The following is an 18506-nucleotide window of genomic DNA, read 5'->3' as shown; positions in this document are numbered from 1 at the left end:
TAAATGTAATTCAAACCATTTAAAAAAATAATGATGATGTGTATGTTTGTCACTGAGCAGTTATGGAGGAAATAAATGCTGCAGTGCTTCACGGCTGTAAAACGTCCTTCATGCTGTGCTACTTCTTCTTCCACCCCTAAAACTTTTCAGCAAAACTGTTCTTGCTAGATCGATCCAAGCTGTTTTTTCGTGTTATTCACTGAACAAAGTAATTTTGATGCTCTTTGGAAGTACAGTGAACATTGGTGCTTGTTTCACATATACTGTCTGGGTTCTGAAACTGAAGTGTCAAGTATACTGTGGTTCCACTTTCTCCAAGCAAACTATTCTTTGAGGGTAGGTTTTTCCATTTTTAGTTTTGGGTGCTCTTTCTCGAATTGAAGCATGTTTCTTCGTAGGCTGTACATCTGAATACTGAGTTCTCGTATTTAAAGAATTCAGTGCTAAATTGTTTTCTCATATGTTACAAAAAAAAGTGCACAATTGGTCTCAGCTGTGCCAGGTATCTCCACAGCAAACATGTCTTCTATCTGGCAAAATTTAACACCTAACAAGATATAATTTTCAGACTTTCTGGAGTGAATGTTAAATTAATGTCTGTTTGCATAAGCTTTAAAAATTGATTTCAAGGCACAATTGTGAAATTACAATAGATTTAATGTGCTGGAAAAGCTTTTCAACTGTACGTGTATATTTCACCACAATATGAGTAAAGAAGCACTTCCGTTTTTTAATTGTTTGTTATTATATGTTAACCAGTACCAGCGTCATTGTATATTCTACAACTCAAATTAATTTCACTGGCAAAGTGTTGATGATAGTGTGTGAGGGAGCGTCCGATTCCCCCGCCTGCTCTTACCCATGACATTACGGTGCTGTGTGTGACGTCATTACGGCGCCGAGTTTATGATGTTTGACTTTTGAAATTTTGAGGTGTTGTGGTTTTGTTTTACGTAGTTGTAGGCGTTGGTTTTTTCGTATCAATAGTTGTGGTTGACCTATATGGTCAAGGGAAATGATCGATTCAAATTTTCGTAGTTTTATATGTAGATATTGGTGTTTTGGTATTGTCAGCTGTGGTCAAGGGAAACGTCTGATACCAATTTCCGTGGTTTTTGCTGTTGGCGTTGTTTTGATATCGTCAGCTGCGGTTGACCTCTTATTTATACGTATTTTCGTGTTTGTTGCCGTGCGTATGTAGGCACAGCATAGGTGTCATTATGGGGGCGCATAGAATAGCCATTTCCGCCATCTTGATGATCTCATGGGTCAAAGCAGACATGTGGGATCGGACACTTCAGTAATCCCAGGGAGAGATAGTTGATATACTGTAAATTTTTAAAAACGTCTGTGGGCAGTTCCATCCTTACGGACATATCATTTGTACAATTGAAAGTGAAGGAAGAACATGAAAATAAAATCCATAAGCTACTTGGTTGTATGTTGTTCATATTAAGGTATCTCCATACAAAACTAAGATCTTATGAAGCACTCCGTACACATTTTCTCCTAAAAAAATTAAAACCTAGTGTTAATATAGAATGAGGCAATTAAATAATACTACTGCCTCTGTTTTGGGCTCGTGGAACTCAGTATATGAAATGTTGCAGATGTAACATGTTAAGTATAGGTTATTGCGAAAGCCTGGATTATTAAAATAATTGTGCAGTTTCATGTTTATGACCAAATGAAGAGCATTAAGATAACAGATTTAATGTGAAAGATTAAATTTTTTAGTACCAGAATTAAATCTTTCCCAGTATTCTGTGATAGGTTCTTGTCAACTTTTATCATCCTCTTTTGGCCATACAAATTTACTCCCCTTTCTGTCAAGCGATTTAACTACATTTTTTTCACATTGTTACCTGGCATGTTGTCCAACAATTAGTGCTAATGTCCTCATTCAGAATCTGGTTTAATAATAACCCACTGCATATTAAACAATGAAAAGTTTTCACTAATGCAACAAGCAATGAAATAATTTATGAATGTTTTTTCTTGAACACTCTGGCTGCCATTTGGAAATGGCACAGACTTCCAGTTTATACCTAACAATAATCTCATTTACTGTATATTTACTGATGGTACAGCGCCTGTGCACTTGAGTGTTTGGGACAGACCTGGTATTCCAGAATGAGATTTTCACTCTGCAGCGGAGTGTGCGCTGATATGAAACTTCCTGGCAGATTAAAACTGTGTGCCCGACCGAGACTCGAACTCGGGACCTTCGGGCACACAGTTTTAATCTGCCAGGAAGTTTCAGACCTGGTATTATTCCAATGCAGTTGTACCTGGTCAGCTTAGGTTTTCACCTTCACCATTGGAACTTACATTATTACATCTTTTATTTAGGGAGTTTGTACATTGTACAGAAGACGTGCAGTCAGTTATGAGAGGTTGTCTAGCTTTCACTCAAAGCCAAAGCTGATGCTCTGTTTCCATCACAGAATATTTCCATTACTTTAAGATTATAAATTTTTTTCCTGAAGTTCTCTTTTCTGATTAAAAGCATGAACACCTAGCTTATCATCTTGAAGATAATCAGTTATCAGTCTAGTTTCATATTCCATTGCATCTGTGTAAGCCACTGCTGTGTAAATAGTGATTTGTTCATTACTTCAGCATGTACTCCTTGCTTCATTCTGATGAACAATATGATCTCACTTAAATCAGTCTGGAGAGCACAATAATGTTTCCTTCAAACACACTGAATGCTGCATGCACAGTGATGGGTGTTTCACCACCATGCTGGCAAGCACACAACATCAGGCTCTGTTGTGGGTAACTGCACCCAATTACGGCCGTAAATGAGTTAAAGGAACTACTTTATTGTACCATTTCTAAAATATAACAAGGTGTTTCCAAATATTGTATGAAATTTTTTGGTGGTCTCTAAATGATTTACTAAAACAATGAAATAGCAAACTAACATTTTATACCAAATGTAATGTACCAAAAGTCATGGTTGTTTATCCACTTTCAGCAAATCATCATGTGCCCATTTTCTGTAAAAATATAAATTATACCTCATTATAGTGTTAGATATAGTATAATTTCAGAAATTGTACATTACAACTTTTGAACTGATGCACAAGAAGACAAAATTTATTTCATTTCAAAACTCAGCTTTTTTATTTGACTTTTTGTGGAGTTACAAACCACATGAATGGATTGCTATATCATTTATGCATTTAAGAAAATAAACTGATAAAAGGACACTTATTTATTTTCAAATGGCTCTGAGCACTATGAGACTTAACATCTGAGGTCATCAGTCCCCTAGAACTTAGGTTTGAATCCTGCTTTGGGCATGGACGTATGTGATGTCCTTAGAACTACTTAAACCTAACTAACCTGTGACCATAGAGGCCGTGCGGTTCCAGACTGAAGTGCCTAGAACCGCTCGGCCACACCGGCTGGCTATTTATTTTACTGATGAAAATGGAAGTGAAAGACATCATACACTCCTGCATGTTCTTCTATTAAAGGAAACCACAGAAGAACAAACTGAAATTAAAAGAGGTTGCACCACACCCATGGCCATCATTATTCTTAGCCGATAAAAATCTATAGTAGGGAGGGACACAGTAAAGGGTAAATAGAGTACGTGAATCCATGTATAAAACCCTACAAATTTATTTTTCAGTAATAGAAGTTCCATTGCTTCACATGGGTTAGAATAATAATTATAGTCATTTATCATTTATCTTGTGATGTGTTAATTTGATTCCAAACTTGTAACTTTCCACCGAGTTTCAATATACTTCTACAGATTGTGAAAGAAATCAGATATTTTAGTTGAAAATGTTTACCTTTTGTGATGTTTTCATCAAGTGAACCGTTAATGAATGTGTTCATTACATTTGTCAGGGAATTGACCCATCTGATATAAAATGATCCTCTGGAAGTGAAATATGTTGTCAGTATTTGCTCTCCTAGAAGCTGCCACTTTCGGAACAGCTGCAGTCAAGGTATTAATGAATTATTGGAAGATGCTCTAGAGTGATATACATATACCAGTAAATGCACAAGTAGGTACATACAAAAGAAATTTACTCTTCCTCTGATATGTACATAGTAACTCAGGATTAACATAGCCTTCTACAGATCAATAACTTTAAATGGTGGTTACCGAGTTATACAGTTAGCTCAGTTTTAAATTTATGTTGGTTCAAAACTCTAACTTTCATGTGTGTTGAAAGTTCACTGTGACACAACAAAAGCACTTCCCTAGAAATTGAATATGGGTGGGAAGTCTATCTGTATTGCATATTGTAACTTGTAATGATTATATATTTCATGATTTATCCGAATTTTATTGTGATGTTTGTCTCTGTTAGTTACAAGTATTGCCACTTCTCTTCAAAGGCCTTCTGCATAATGCTCCAAGTGCCAAAAAAATGTTGCTTGTTCGTGCCAAAGTAAAAGGTTTGGATATTTTAGTACATATTAAAGTATTTTCAGCTAGTAAAATATTTTGAGAATATGAAAATTTTTGGTATTCCAGATTACATGTAATAGTGCCACCTACACCAAATAGACAGGCTCTTGTGGTAGCACTTTCATTTCTCTGTAGCTACCCAGACAACTTGCTATACTTTAGGTGCACAAGAGCAAACACATCTGATAATTTAGTAATTCATATGTACATTCTGAACATTTTTTCTCATCAATTTAATTGTTTTTATACGACTACACCTTGTGTTACAAAGATCATGTGAAAAAGTTCGCTAGTAAGAAATGGTTCTGAAATTTCTTGTCATCCAGATTAACAATACAGATCCAAATGAAAGTGTCTTATGCAGAACACAATCACAAAGCTATTACATTACTGTGAAGTTTCAGCAGCACCACTTCAGATCTCCCACACAATTACTAGTTTGCAACTATGTTAAATGAGCAAGGAAATTAAAAAAAAAAAAACACACACATTCTTAAATGACATACTTTTATTGACTCAGTAAAATTTTTATAACAACACATCAGAATCAAACAAATGTGGGAACAAATTGTAAGTGACGTACAGGTGGACATCTGATAGGTCAAACTGTCAGTTGGTTTTGGTAGCGTGATACACACAACAGTATTTCTGACTGTTGAACTTCAGCATTAATTTCGGTGTGTTAACTCTATTATAAATTATTAAAAGATTTTTCAGTGCTTACTACAATGAAACAGCTCTGAACATTTCCAAAGGGACAGAAGCATGTGTCCCAGCTTCACCCAAAATAATAATCTTTCTTGAGTGTTTTGAAATAACTCAGAACTCCAATTAAATTATGATTACTGTTGATTGTGGGACCCAAACATCATTACTGGCTCACTTCCCATTTTCCAAAAATACTGAGAGACTTAAGCAATGAAGACAATACTCATGAGTAAAATAATTACAGACAAATAACTCCCAAAGGTCATTTAAAAGCGAAAAAAAGTAACAGACACAAATACAAATAAATTAGTGTATACATTAAATAATACCCTCCAGTGTGCCAAGCTCACAGTGAAATCATACATCATACATCTATTTACAAAAGAATAAATATGCTAACACGTCATCCACAGATTCTATGTGAAGTGGTTTTCATGGACGTGAAGTAAATAAAGAAGTCTTAAACATATCTTCATTTAAGAAGTAATAATAAAATTTAAATACAATGTGTAAATCCACAATACGCTGGTGTACAAAAAATTCTTATCCTTTTGTAGCCACGCAGCATCAAACCAAAAATTGGTCTACCACACATATTTATACAGAACATATTACTCATTCGAACATGCACAGAGGTAAAATTTTCCATAAAATTTATGTTATTTGGTACACTTGGTACATCAGTTAGTTCTACAAACAAATTTGTGAATGGAGTAGAGGAAGTTGGCCACCAGTTAACTATTTAATCTTCTCTTAAATTGAATGTATTGCTAGTTACATATTTTGAAGAGACAAGTTATTTATATGGTGTGTTCTTGAACAATGAATACCTTCTACCCCAAAGTAACTACATTTACATCTTTACTGTAGATTAGTCTTATTTCTAGTATTGAACCATGAACTAAGCAGTTGATTTAAAGAGATACTGTACATTGTGGCTGTTCTTACCACTTGTATCTGTATGTTGTAATAGTGTTTTAAAATGACAGCTTTTAAATGTGAAATTTGCAGAAACAAGTACAGTTACTGCAAGACTCTGAAAGGCATATATCCAAAGTCAACCTACAGAAACTGAGCGAAATGATGCCTCCTGTTACAAGTAATGAATGTTAGTGTACTTGCCACTGCTATTTATGCGACAAGGATTTTACTTGTAAAGGCAGTTTAAAATGCCATCAACAAAATATTCATGGTGAAACACAACAGAAAAGGTTTGAGTGTACGATGTGTGCATTTGAAACCAATTCTAAAAAGTGCTGGATGGATCTTTCCAGTCTGCACAAGCATTATGTGTGAAACCAGAAGCCTAGAATTCTCCAGTGAAGAAGAATTTTTAAAATGGAATGTGCTACACATTCCAACTTTGTTAAAAGCTTTGGCGCTAGTTATTATATTTGCCATTTCTCAGGTCAGTTTATCTCCAAAGGTGATGGGCGCAGCCATCTAAAATTGACAGGAGCAACAAAATCAATGGAAATTGCCTGAAGAGATTTAAGTCTAATGCAAGGAAGGAAACTGCCATGTTAATTTTCTGACCACTCATGTTGGTCACCATCTGGACCTAAGTCATCTGAATCTGACAGTAAAAGAACAGATGAAGATAGCTGAAGACATTGCTGCAGGAATCCTGTTTCCTGCTGTCCATAAAATTCAAGAAACAGTGCAGAATTCAAATTTCGGGAGAGTGCATCTTACAATGATGCAGGATTTGCATAACATTGAAGACAGGTTTTATGCAGCTACAAAGTCAAACATCCAAATGATGTGATCAGCATTGACGGTTGGGAGCAAGAAGTGCAGCAAAATGAAAATCCATGTGTATTGTTCTATAAGCCTCAAGAAACAATTAATGATCTTCACCCTGAATTGAGAAGTGAAGACTTTGTGTTAATTATAATGAACAATATAATGAAATATTAGTTAAATATGGAAGTGATTGTATTTGTGTTGATGGAACTCATGGCCTAAATGGCTATGATTTTGAAGTTACCACACTACTTGTACTAGATGATATGAGGCATGGATTTCCATGTACTTTCCTCATATCTAACAGGAATGACTCAGATATTTGAGTATATTTTTCAGTTGTGTTAAGTCTCAGTTGAACAGATCTCAGGTTGGACATATTTCCCCAAAAGTATTCACGACAGATCTGGCCGAATCGTATACTATCGCTTGGAACAAAACAACTGGACCTCCTAAAATGAGACTTTTCTGCACCTGGCATGTCGACAGAGCCTGGAAGACAAATAATAAGTGGAAAATTCAAAATTTGGACAAGAGAAACAAGATGTACAAACTTGTTAAGTCGTTAATGCAGGTAAGAGACGTTGCTGTGTTTCAAGAATCGTTGGTAAAAGCATTGCAGAAACTCAACAGCGATTCAGAGACTTCAGAATTTGGCCACTACTTTAAGAATAAGAAGTATTATGAAAAAATGTGAAGTGTTGGGATATTGTCATAGGAGAGCCGGACTCAACACAAACATGCACCTGGAGAGAATGCATAAGACATTGAAATATATACATGCTAATGCAAAGCAGGTGAAATATTTGGATAAAGGTCTATCTGCATTGATGTTGTTTGTAACAGCAAAGCTGCTTGATGGGCTCATTGTCAATTTGAAAGAAAAACTAACAAGTAAAATGATAAGCATTCACTGTAAGCACAAATCCAGTATTTTTTTTTTATGAATGAGGACTCGAGTAGGAATGTAGGCAGATGTTAGGAAGTACCAGCCACAAAGTCACAGTGGATAATATTTTCTTCTACAAGATAAACTTCATGTAACTGTAAATTAGTGTGCACTGACTGTAAAGTGTGCATTCACAGGTATTCCTGCACGTGTATTTACTATAGCATTAAGTTAAATATGTGCAAGCATATATATATAATGTCTGCCAAGTAGAGAGTACAGAAGAAAATCTGTTTGAAATTTCTGAGTTACCAGATGTACTAGTTACAAATGTTGGAGATATGTCTCTTTCATTAATGAGAGAGAAGTGATTCTGAAGCAAGTTAGTTCCTATGCCTCAGAAGCATTGGCAGAAGAGAAGAGAAAAATTATTTCTATTGTTTCTGGTATGTCAACTACTGAAGTTGGGCTGACTAGCAAAATGATGATTTCATTGAAGGCTAATGTAGGTGCTGTTCACAGCAGTAGTGGTATATCTTTCATTAGCCCACAAACGAGTCACAGGAGAAAACTTGCACTGCAGAGGAGACTGTTTTCAGTGAAGAAAACAAATTCCTCAAGCCGCATATCCATGGGAGTTCCTGATACAGAATTAACCAACAAGTTACTGAGAACACTTCTGCATGAAGGTTTATAGCACGTTGGTCTTGTATTCAGGAACATGTTGGTTCTCTTCTGTGTCCTGCCATCCAGATTTATGTTATCCATTATTTCCCTAAATCACTCAAGGCAAATGCTGGGATGGTTCCCTTGAAAGGCCAAGGCTGATTTTCTTCTCTGTCCTTGAAAGTACCAGAGCTTGTGCTCTGTTTCTGACGACTTCACTGTTGACAGGATGTCAAACGTCGATCTTTCTTTCTTCTTCACCAGCCTCTGGTATGGCAGTTCTGCTGACATGTGGGATATTATGCATGGCCAGCAACTGATGCTGCTTTTGCCACCAGCCTAGAATGCTAGCATTGCTTGGTCAATCTGCTCCCATGCCGAGCTGGGCAGTGATGATTGTGATTAAGACTCAGTGCAATGCTGTTGTTGACCGTGTACCATCCCTAAATTACAACAGAGTAAGTTGCAATCATAAACTTGTAATATATATTCCTTTTCGATCCAGCTAGATGAGTAACACACATACAACTGTTAAACATATAAATATTTTCTTGTTATAGCTGGGAATATATCTACATCTGATTGTTTACAATCAATTTTCCTGATAATTTACCTCATTTACCTAAAAATAAATTTCATAAATAAATATTATTTCAGGATCAGTATAAAGACATGGTGGTGGAATTAGGAATGAGTGGCTAAGTAATTCTGAATGTAGCAATATAACTCTCAGCTGAAAGCCTTCTTGGTTCCACTTTGCAGTACATATTTTACTTTTTAAAAAAATCCCATTATTTCAAAAGTTATCTGTAACCAAATTTCTCATATTCCAGAATGTTTTATTTTTAACTGGTTGTTATTTCCATAATACAGCCACATAGTTTTGTATCCCTAATTTATCAGGGAACAAAAATGCCTTTTGTATTTGGAAACAAGTAATAATTTCAAACTTGTCATTAATCCGAGTAACATCCTGACACAGATGCTAACAGAGCAGATACTAAGTCTCACTGCTTGTCTTTTGGATGCAGATATTGATTGATTGTTTAAATGGGGAAAGGGACCACATGGTGACATCATCGGTCCCAAGATACAAAATGTCAGAGGCTGTGGGAGCAAACAAAGATGCAGAACGAACACTGGGGTGGCAGGAAGAGTAAAGAAATCATAATGTGCCTCAATTATGCTATGTGCAACAGGGTGCTGGAATCACTGCAAACCCACGCCGGTCCCCACATCACACCATGACTGACACAACCGGGACAACGCCAGGGGTACATGACACAAGAATCGAGGGGTGGCGAGGAAAGAGCACAAAATGGAGAGAAAAGGGGGAGGGAAACCTGGCCGGCATGAAGGCAATGATGAAGGCCTCCAATTATGGAAGACCATTCAGGTACTTAAATATACAGGACAAACCACTTTTATGATGATAACCGAAGACAGATGTAACTACGCAAGGTCATCTGCTAACGTCTGTAACAATGCAGAGTGGAAGAGCATATTTAATGCGAAAGGCCAAAAGATGGGGGAGTCTAGTAAAATATGGATGACAGTGAAGGGGGGGCAGATCATTATGGAGTAAGATGCTTGAGTCAACCTGGTATGACCAATACAAAGATAGCAGAGGATGGTAGATCTGCTGTGGGCCATGCAGTGAGAGTCCCCTTATTGCAAGAAGTTTATTGGGCAGGGGGTGGACCCCAAGAGTCAGCCCAAGACTGAGCAAAAAGGAATTTCTGATGTGAAACCGTATAGCTTTACATCACTTGACATTTTCTGGGAGGGTATCCCCTTCAAAGACCAGAATGAAGTGGTCATTATCAGTGTGGTTGTCCTTAGGGCCTTTCTGAACAAAATGAATACCTTGCCATTCCAGACTGGCCTGCAGTTCACCAGTTTGGAAGATGAGGTCCCTATGAGGAATGACACCCTGAAACATATTCAAAGGCTGTTGAGGAGTAATGGACATGAAAATGTTGTGAAGATGATCACAGGCATAAAGTGCCACAGACTGTTCAGCAGCAGAAATTATGATCAATAGAGCAGCCAAACTTGTCTTGGACAATTTCCACCAAAAATAATGGGCTGGTAGTGGGAAGGTGTCCTTGTCAGTCTTGATGCAGACCATTAGCAGGAAGAAATCTCCATCCCAAGCCAGTGAGTCTGACCCTCCTCCCGTCAAGGGATATCCAGGGAGGGGAAAGTTATAGGTTCAAAAGAGGTGAAAAAGAGTCATTCCCGACTAAAGGATAGCCATAGAACGGCCGTTTTTCTTTTTCTTTTTTTTCCAAAGCCAATCAGGGGCTTTCCCCTTGTGCACTACTCAGTCACATCAAGGGCCACTTGGAATAGGAGTTGTTGCGGGGAGTTCCAATGCTCCAGAACAACAAGCCACTACTCCTAGGCATACACGGGAAAGTAGCAGCTCAATTATCAGAACTGTGATCCCTGTGTTGTCAGAGGACTCAACCAAAAGAGTACATAACACCCCAAGCACATGAAATGGGTACTGTGCTAGCTGTAGAGCATGAAAAGGACAATGGCATGAGGCCTTACCAGTTCTTCCATTTTTTACCTGAAGCCAAAGACTTCATGTATGGCTCACACCATGGAGACAAAATTTAGAGGAGTTCAACTCCAAAGAGGGACCAAAAACTCCAAATAGGAAAGTGAAAAGCAAGAAGAATAAAACTGTAAGGGATAGCAAAAAACCAGGATAGCCAGGCCAGTGCAAGCAAGGAAACAGAGCTCTAAAGAAAGGGAAGATGGGAAGGAGTGAGGACAGGGATGGACGAGCACGGGAGAGTTAATGCAGCCTGGAAAAGTAGAAAGGATTCAATTACTAGGAGCCTCATGTGGTCCATGCACAAACTCACAAAATAGTTATGACCCGTCTCCCTGGGGAATGGGGGCGGGGGATGGATGCAGATATGGAAACACGATCCTGTGATGTTAAAGATAAATAAATAAACGTTTTCGTACCTGAGTATTACTGGATTTGCTCCAAATATCCACTGGCCAAAATGCAAACCTGGGGTACAGAGGTCCGACTGGCCTTCCTGACAAGTCTATTTCTCATACACCACCATCCATTGGAGCAGACAAACTACACAACACTATTGACACCATTACAGTGGCATACTGTATTGCCATGCTAGGTGTCAGTCATGAAAATGCATCATAGTATACACTGCTACTCAATGCTTACTCTACAGCCCTGCAAATAAATATTAAATTGACTGAGCATATACGAATTCTGAGATAACTCACAACTCATTTCAATAATGTGCGTAACATAGAATCAGTCTCATACCTAGAGTGAAAAGAAATGACCTTGTGGCATTTCTGTCCGGGAGATCCTATGCAGGACCATTCGGATGCCTACTGCAAGTCTTCACCAGATGATACCACTTTGGTGACTTGCCATTATCACAATTTTACCTTTTTTTGAAATGCAACACATAACCCAGCCTCCGAGAGGATACTCTCTCCGACTTGGCAAGGAATTGCACCTGGGACCCTGCGTAGCTATCAGTCTCTCTAACCACACAGCTACAGGGACAGACATAGGTGGCATGTTGGATGTGTTGCTGCCATTGTTCAGTGACACTTGCTGTGCCACACAGACAATCTGATGGGCCCTGAAAGTAAATATTAAATCAGAGCACAGACATAGTGCATTGGAACAGAAAAGTAACATTGAGCATATGTGAATTTTGGGATGAATAACAGGGCATTTCTGTATAGTGCATAACACTGCATTAATCTCATACCTGGTGTGTTGTGTGTAAGCTCTTGTTTTCATGGTATATCAAAAGCACCTTCCTAAACTCATTTGCTGACAGGTCCTGTAAGTAAACATTAAATGAGAATGCAGGCATTGAGTATTGGAACAGAAAAGAACTATTGGGCATACATGAATATAAGGATGACCCATGAGGTATTTCAGTTTTGTGCATACCATAGTATTAATCTCATACCTGGTGTGGTGTGAGGAAGCTCTTGCTGCCATGGCATGCCAAAAGTTGCTGCTCACACTCAGTGTCTGTCCTGTAAGTAAACAATTATACATTAAATCAGAATGCAGGCATTGTATATTGGAACAGGGAAGTAACATTGGGCATACATGAATATAGAGATGTCTCACAAGGCATTTCAGTATTGTGCATAACACAGAATTAATCTAATACCTGGTGTGCTATTTTGGAGCTGTTGCTGCATTGGTTGACTCAAAGTTTGTTGCACATACATACTGACAGGTACAGGATTTTAAATCATGTTCCATACATAGAACAGAAAAATGGCACTGCGTATGTGTGAAATAGAAGATAAATCAGATGCAGTGTGGTCCACTTCATGAAATTACCATCACATAACAGGAATGCATGTTGCATGTCTCACTGCTGTGTGTGCCACTGTGTTTTCACTCAGTAATTCTAATGGTATACTTAATCTGGCATACAGAGAAAGCACTTTATTCTCCAAGCATTTACTCAGTGCGGCATATTAAATTTTCATCAGTGTTATAGCAGCCTATTACTTGTGAGTCATCTGAATAGAGGATGATATCAGAGTACACAATGATATGTCATGCTTGGTCCAGTCTAAGTTCAAACTTATTTGCAGGTTCCAGCTATACTGATAGAATGACTGAGTGGAAATACAGCAGCACACCACAGCAAGTAAAAAATAATTAAACTATGCTAACCCAGGAATTGTTCACTTCACCACAAAACAGTCTGTGGAATTTATATGTGAAATACACTATTTGATCAAAAAAAAAAAAGTGTCAAAAAGATATTGTGGAGTTAGCAGGTATACAGGATACTAAGTAACAAAACAAAATCATGAACACCATAAATAATATCATTGATGAAAGTATAAAAAATATATCTTGTGTTTATTTTATTTCAGTCATTACCTAATGTATTATTTTTTGGGGTTCTGAGAAAACTAACTTCCTCAATGCTTTTAGACTACAAAAAATACTATCCGAGCCATAGTGGGAGCTAAAACAAAACCCACAGGTTTTTCAGGGAAGAGTGATTCAGTCACGACTAAAGCTACATGAAAAACCTCCACATCACATGAACATGAAATTTATAAATAAAATCTGAAAGGGGAAGTATGACAAAATAGTAATAATAATACTGAAGCACACATGGGAAGATATCTGAATGTTATTGATACTATATCATACTGTAGAAAATGTACTGAATGATGATAATGACAAGTAGTAGCCGTGTCTGTCTAAAGAAGTAACACCATATGCACTACCACATTAGATTATTGTCTTCAGTGATAACCATGTAAAATATTGTCTACCTGAAGGAGTAACTACATGTGTATTATAACCTAGATTATGGTTATCAGTTTGTATAAAGTGATGGAATTGCCAGGGCACTTATGTCACTATCTTCATTTGTATGAGGCATGTTATGTAACGATAAAAACGTGAAGTGATTTTCATGTCAGAATGTTCATACTACATCCCAGTGTAGAACTAATCACAGCAGATTTGGGCACATGAACATTTAAAATATCTTAATATTAACAGCAAATAGTTGCAAATTAATGGTACAGACCTTCATCCAGAAGTGTTCTCAGGATGTTGTTGGTTTCTTCTGCATTAGGAACTGCCACGGATATGCGGTGTGAGGAACTTGTGCCCCAGAGGAGGCTGTTTTCAACAAAGAAGACAAGTTTCCTCTTGAGACTTATTTGTGGGATGTAAGAGATACCACTACTGGTGCGAACAGCACCTACGTTAGCCTTCAATGAAGTCACCATTTTGTTAGCCAGCTGAACTTCAGTAGCTGACATACCAGAAACAATTGCTGAAAACCTAGAAATAATTTTTCTCTTCTCTTCTGCCAATGCTTCTGGGCTGCAGGAATTAGCATTTCCACTTACTTGCTTCAGAATCACTTCTCTCTCATTAATGAACGACAAGATGCAGTAGCTACAAATGTTGGAGATATGTAATTCAGAAATTTCAAAAGGATTTTGCTCCATACTGTCTAGTTGGCAAACATCATGTATGTGCTTGCACATATTTAACTTAATGCTATAATCAATACACGTGTAGGAATACCTATGAATGCACACTTTACAGTCAGTGCACACTAACTTACAGTTACAGAGGATATTACTTTCTTCTACAAGGTAAACTTCACGTGATTTTGTGACTGGTACTTCCCAACCTCTGCCTACATTCCTAATTGAGTCCTTATTCATCAGAATGCTGGATTTGTGTTTACAGCGAATGTTTTTCATTTTACTTGTTAGCTTTCCTTTCACGTTGACAACGAGCCTGTCTAACAGCTTTGCTGCTACAAGCGACATCAAAGCGGATATACCTTTATCCAAACGTTTCACCTGCTTTGCATTAGCATGTATATATATCAATGTCTTAACACAAACATGCCCCTGGAGAGAATGCATGAGTCCGGCTCACATTCTATGACAATATCCCAATACTTCACATTTTTTTCATAATACTTCTTAAAGTAGTGATCAAATTCTGAAGTCTCTGAATCGCTGTTGAGTTTCTGCACTGCTTTTACCATCGATTCTTGAAACACAGCAACGTCTCTTACCTGCATTAACGAGTTAACAAGTTTTTACACCTCGTTACTCGTGTCTAAACTTCTAATTTTGTTCATAATATTGGCCCTCCAGGCTCTATCGACATGCCAGATACAGAAAAGTCTCATTTCAGGAGGTCCCATTGCTTTGTTCCAGGCGATACTATACGATTCTGTCAGGTCTCTCATGAATACTTTTGGGGAAATTTGTCCAACCTGAGACTTAACACAATTGAAAAATATACTCAAAACATCTGAGTCATTCCTGTTAGATATGAGGAAAGCACATGGAAATCCTTGCATCATATCATCCAGTACAAGTTTAGGCCATGAGTTCCATCGACACAAATACAATCACTTCCATATTTAGCTAATATTTCGCCTTGTGCGTTGTTCATTTTAATTAATACTAAGTCTTTACTTCTCAGTTCAGGGTGCAGACCATTAATTGTTTCTTGAGGCTTATAGAACAATACACATGGATTGTCACTTTGCTGCACTTCTTGCACCCAAGCTTCAACGCTGATCGCTTCATTTGAATGTCTAACTGACTTTGAAGCTGCAATATTGTGCAAATCCTGCATTGTTGTAAGATGGCACTCTCTCCAAATTTGAACTCTGCACTGTTTCTTGAATTTTTTGGAGGACAGTAGGAAATGGGATTCCTGCAGTAATTCCTTCAGCTATCTTTATCCGTTGTTTTTCCGCCAGTTTGAGATAACTTTGGTCCAGATCGTGACCAACATGAGTGGACACAAAAGTAACGTGGCATTTTCGTTCTTTGCATTGGACTTTAATCTCTGTAGGGCACTTTCCATTAATTTTGTTGCTTCCTGTCAATTTCAGATGTCGTCTCCCATCACCTTTGGAGGTAAACTGACCTGAGCGATGCCAAACGTAATAACATGTGGGGCCATCATCGTAAAATTTAGTGCCACAGCTTTTAATGAATTTGGGATATGTAGCACATTTCATTTCTTCTTTCCATTTTAAAAATTCTTCTTCACTGGAGGATTCCAGGGCTTCTGGTTTCACACATAATGTATGTGCAGACTGGAAATGATCCATCCAGCATTTTTTAGAATCGGTTTCAAATGCACACATCGTACACTTAACCATTTTCTGTTGTGGTTGGCCATGAATATTTTGTTGGTGGCGTTTTAAACTACCTTTACAAGTAAGATCCTTGTCACATATGTAGCATTGGTATGTACCCGAACGATCCTTATCTGTAACAGGAGACATCATTTCGCTCAGCTTCCGTGGATGGGCTGTGGACATATGCCTCTTCAGAGTCTTGCGGTAACTGTACTCGTTTGCGCAAACTTCACATTTAAAAGAACTAATTATTAAACACTATTACAATACACGAAACGCTTTTCACACGCGAATAGTTCACACACAAATGGTACACGATAAAACACTTTTCACATGCAAAACACGATAAAACACTTTCCACACGCAAAACACGATAAAACACTTTTCACATGCAAAACACGATAAAAAACCTTTCACACGCGAAATGTATTAAATCGAACGGCTAAAAAACCAATGCTATACTGCAACATGCAGCCGAACGTGGAAACCACGTGGGTCAACTGAAACGATGCCCAGGCGACGAACAAAGACCAGGAGAACCGGGGGTGAATGGTCGGGCCTTGTTCCAGAGGGGGTGAGTGGGCGGGACTTGTTTGGGGTGAAATCCTAGCGCTAACGATTAGAAAAGACAAGGGCTGCGCTTAAATACGTCGGGCCCGCCGGGGGAACGGCGAGGTATGACGAGTTAACACGTCCCCAGCAGTCAAAGGGTTAACATGCAGTATGAAAATGGGTGAAGCTGCTTCCTGCTGCATAATGAAACACGCTATTCCTGGTGATCGCAAATAACACAGAGGAAAACCGAAAGCTTTTCCAATTAAAGCGCATAGGCAACTTGGAAGAGTGTGCAGAAGTGCTTCGTAACAAAGCTGCATACACCAAGGCACAGTCCTCCACCGAGGTGACCCAGAAGAACGGGGAATGGCAGATTCTGCGACAGTAACGATGCTGGTCCCATCTAATCTTGGTGGTGTCATTAGAAAGAGGCTCAATAGCGGCAATGGAGGAGAACAAATCCCAGCCTTATTCATAGCCCATCTGCAAGGGCGCCCAGAAGAGTGACGCTGGCAGTGACAGTGACAGAAAGATCGGAAAGTGGTCACTACCACACAGGTCGTCATGCACACTCCATTGGACAGAAGGTAAGAGGCTAGGGTTGCAGATTGAAAGGTCAATGGCGGAGTATGTGCCATGCGCCACACTGAAATGTGTGAAGGCACCATCGTTTAAAAGGGAGAGGTCGAGTTGTGCCAATACATTCTCAACGATGGCGCCTCAACCTGTTGCCATTGACCCACCCCACAGAGGGTTATGGGCGTTGAAGTCGCCCAGGAATAAGAAAGGTGGCGGCAATTGGGCTATCAGCGCAGCCAGGACATGCTCCGCGACATCACCATCCGGTGGAAGGTAAAGACTGCAGACGGTAACAGCCTGTGGCGTCCACACCCGAACAGCGACAGCCTCTAAAGCTGTTTGTAGAGGGATAGACTCGCTGTGAAGAGAGTTAAGGACATAGATGCAGACGCCACCAGACACCCTTTCATAAGCTGCCCGGTTCTTATAATAACCCCAATAGCCGTGGAGTGTGGGGGTTCGCATTGCTGGAAACCAAGTTTCCTGAAGAGCAATGCAAAAGAAAGAGTGAAGGCTGATAAGTTGTCGGAGCTCAGCTAGATGATGGAAGAAACCACTGCAGTTCCACTGGAGGATGAGATTGTCCATGGCTCTGAAAGGCGTGAAGGGGCTGGGAAGGCAGTTTACGCCAATTGTTCACTCGCTGCCACCGATTCAGTACCAGCACGAGTGACATCCATGGCGTCCCACAGATTCAGTACCAGCACGAATGACATCCATGGCGTCTGAGGGACCGGCGTGATCCAGGTAGTCAGCAGACGCCAGAATATCGACCTCGTCCCCAGACACTGAGCTTGTAGGAAGTGGTGGGACGGGTGCCACCACAATGTCGGTATTCTTGGGAACCTTTTCCTTTTTAAGCTTATCTCGCTGTGCCTTCTGTGGTTCAGGCTGGGAGGGCTTCACTGGGTCAGTCTCAGGGATGGACGACGACCGTGAGGCCCTAAGACCAGGGATGGTGGTTGCTTGAGCCACATGCGGGTACCCACTTTTATACTGGTCGGGACTTGCAAAGGGAGGTCCCCAAGGGACCCTTTCCTGGCGAGAGGAGCCGAATAAGGCTTACGCTTCTCCGGCTGGGAAGGGGGAACTGATGTCCCTGATGGTTGGGGGGTGTAGCTCCTGAAGTAGATGGAGCAGGAGCAACAGGGAGTCTAGTGCCACATCAAGGGGGCAGGTGTGGTCCTTCAACTCTGAGAGCTGACTGGAAGTACTGGAGCTGATGGAACTGTAG

General features: G+C 39.2%; 1 long non-coding RNA gene across 1 annotated transcript; it reads right to left on the bottom strand.

The window, feature by feature from the left end:
• Positions 1-4931: 4931 nt before the first annotated feature.
• On the bottom strand, positions 4932-14564 carry LOC126202904 (uncharacterized). Its single transcript, XR_007540197.1, has 6 exons — positions 14039-14564; positions 12434-12503; positions 12227-12301; positions 11767-12094; positions 11436-11670; positions 4932-8893 (listed from the first exon to the last, which is right to left on the bottom strand). It is a non-coding gene; the product is annotated as an uncharacterized LOC126202904 (long non-coding RNA).
• Between the last annotated feature and the right edge of the window lie 3942 nt (positions 14565-18506).

Source organism: Schistocerca nitens, chromosome 9, assembly GCF_023898315.1.
Source record: "Schistocerca nitens isolate TAMUIC-IGC-003100 chromosome 9, iqSchNite1.1, whole genome shotgun sequence".
Taxonomy (NCBI): Eukaryota; Metazoa; Arthropoda; class Insecta; order Orthoptera; family Acrididae; genus Schistocerca; species Schistocerca nitens.
Note: the sequence above shows the minus strand (reverse complement) of the source record. Positions and strands in the feature narration are given on the sequence as shown.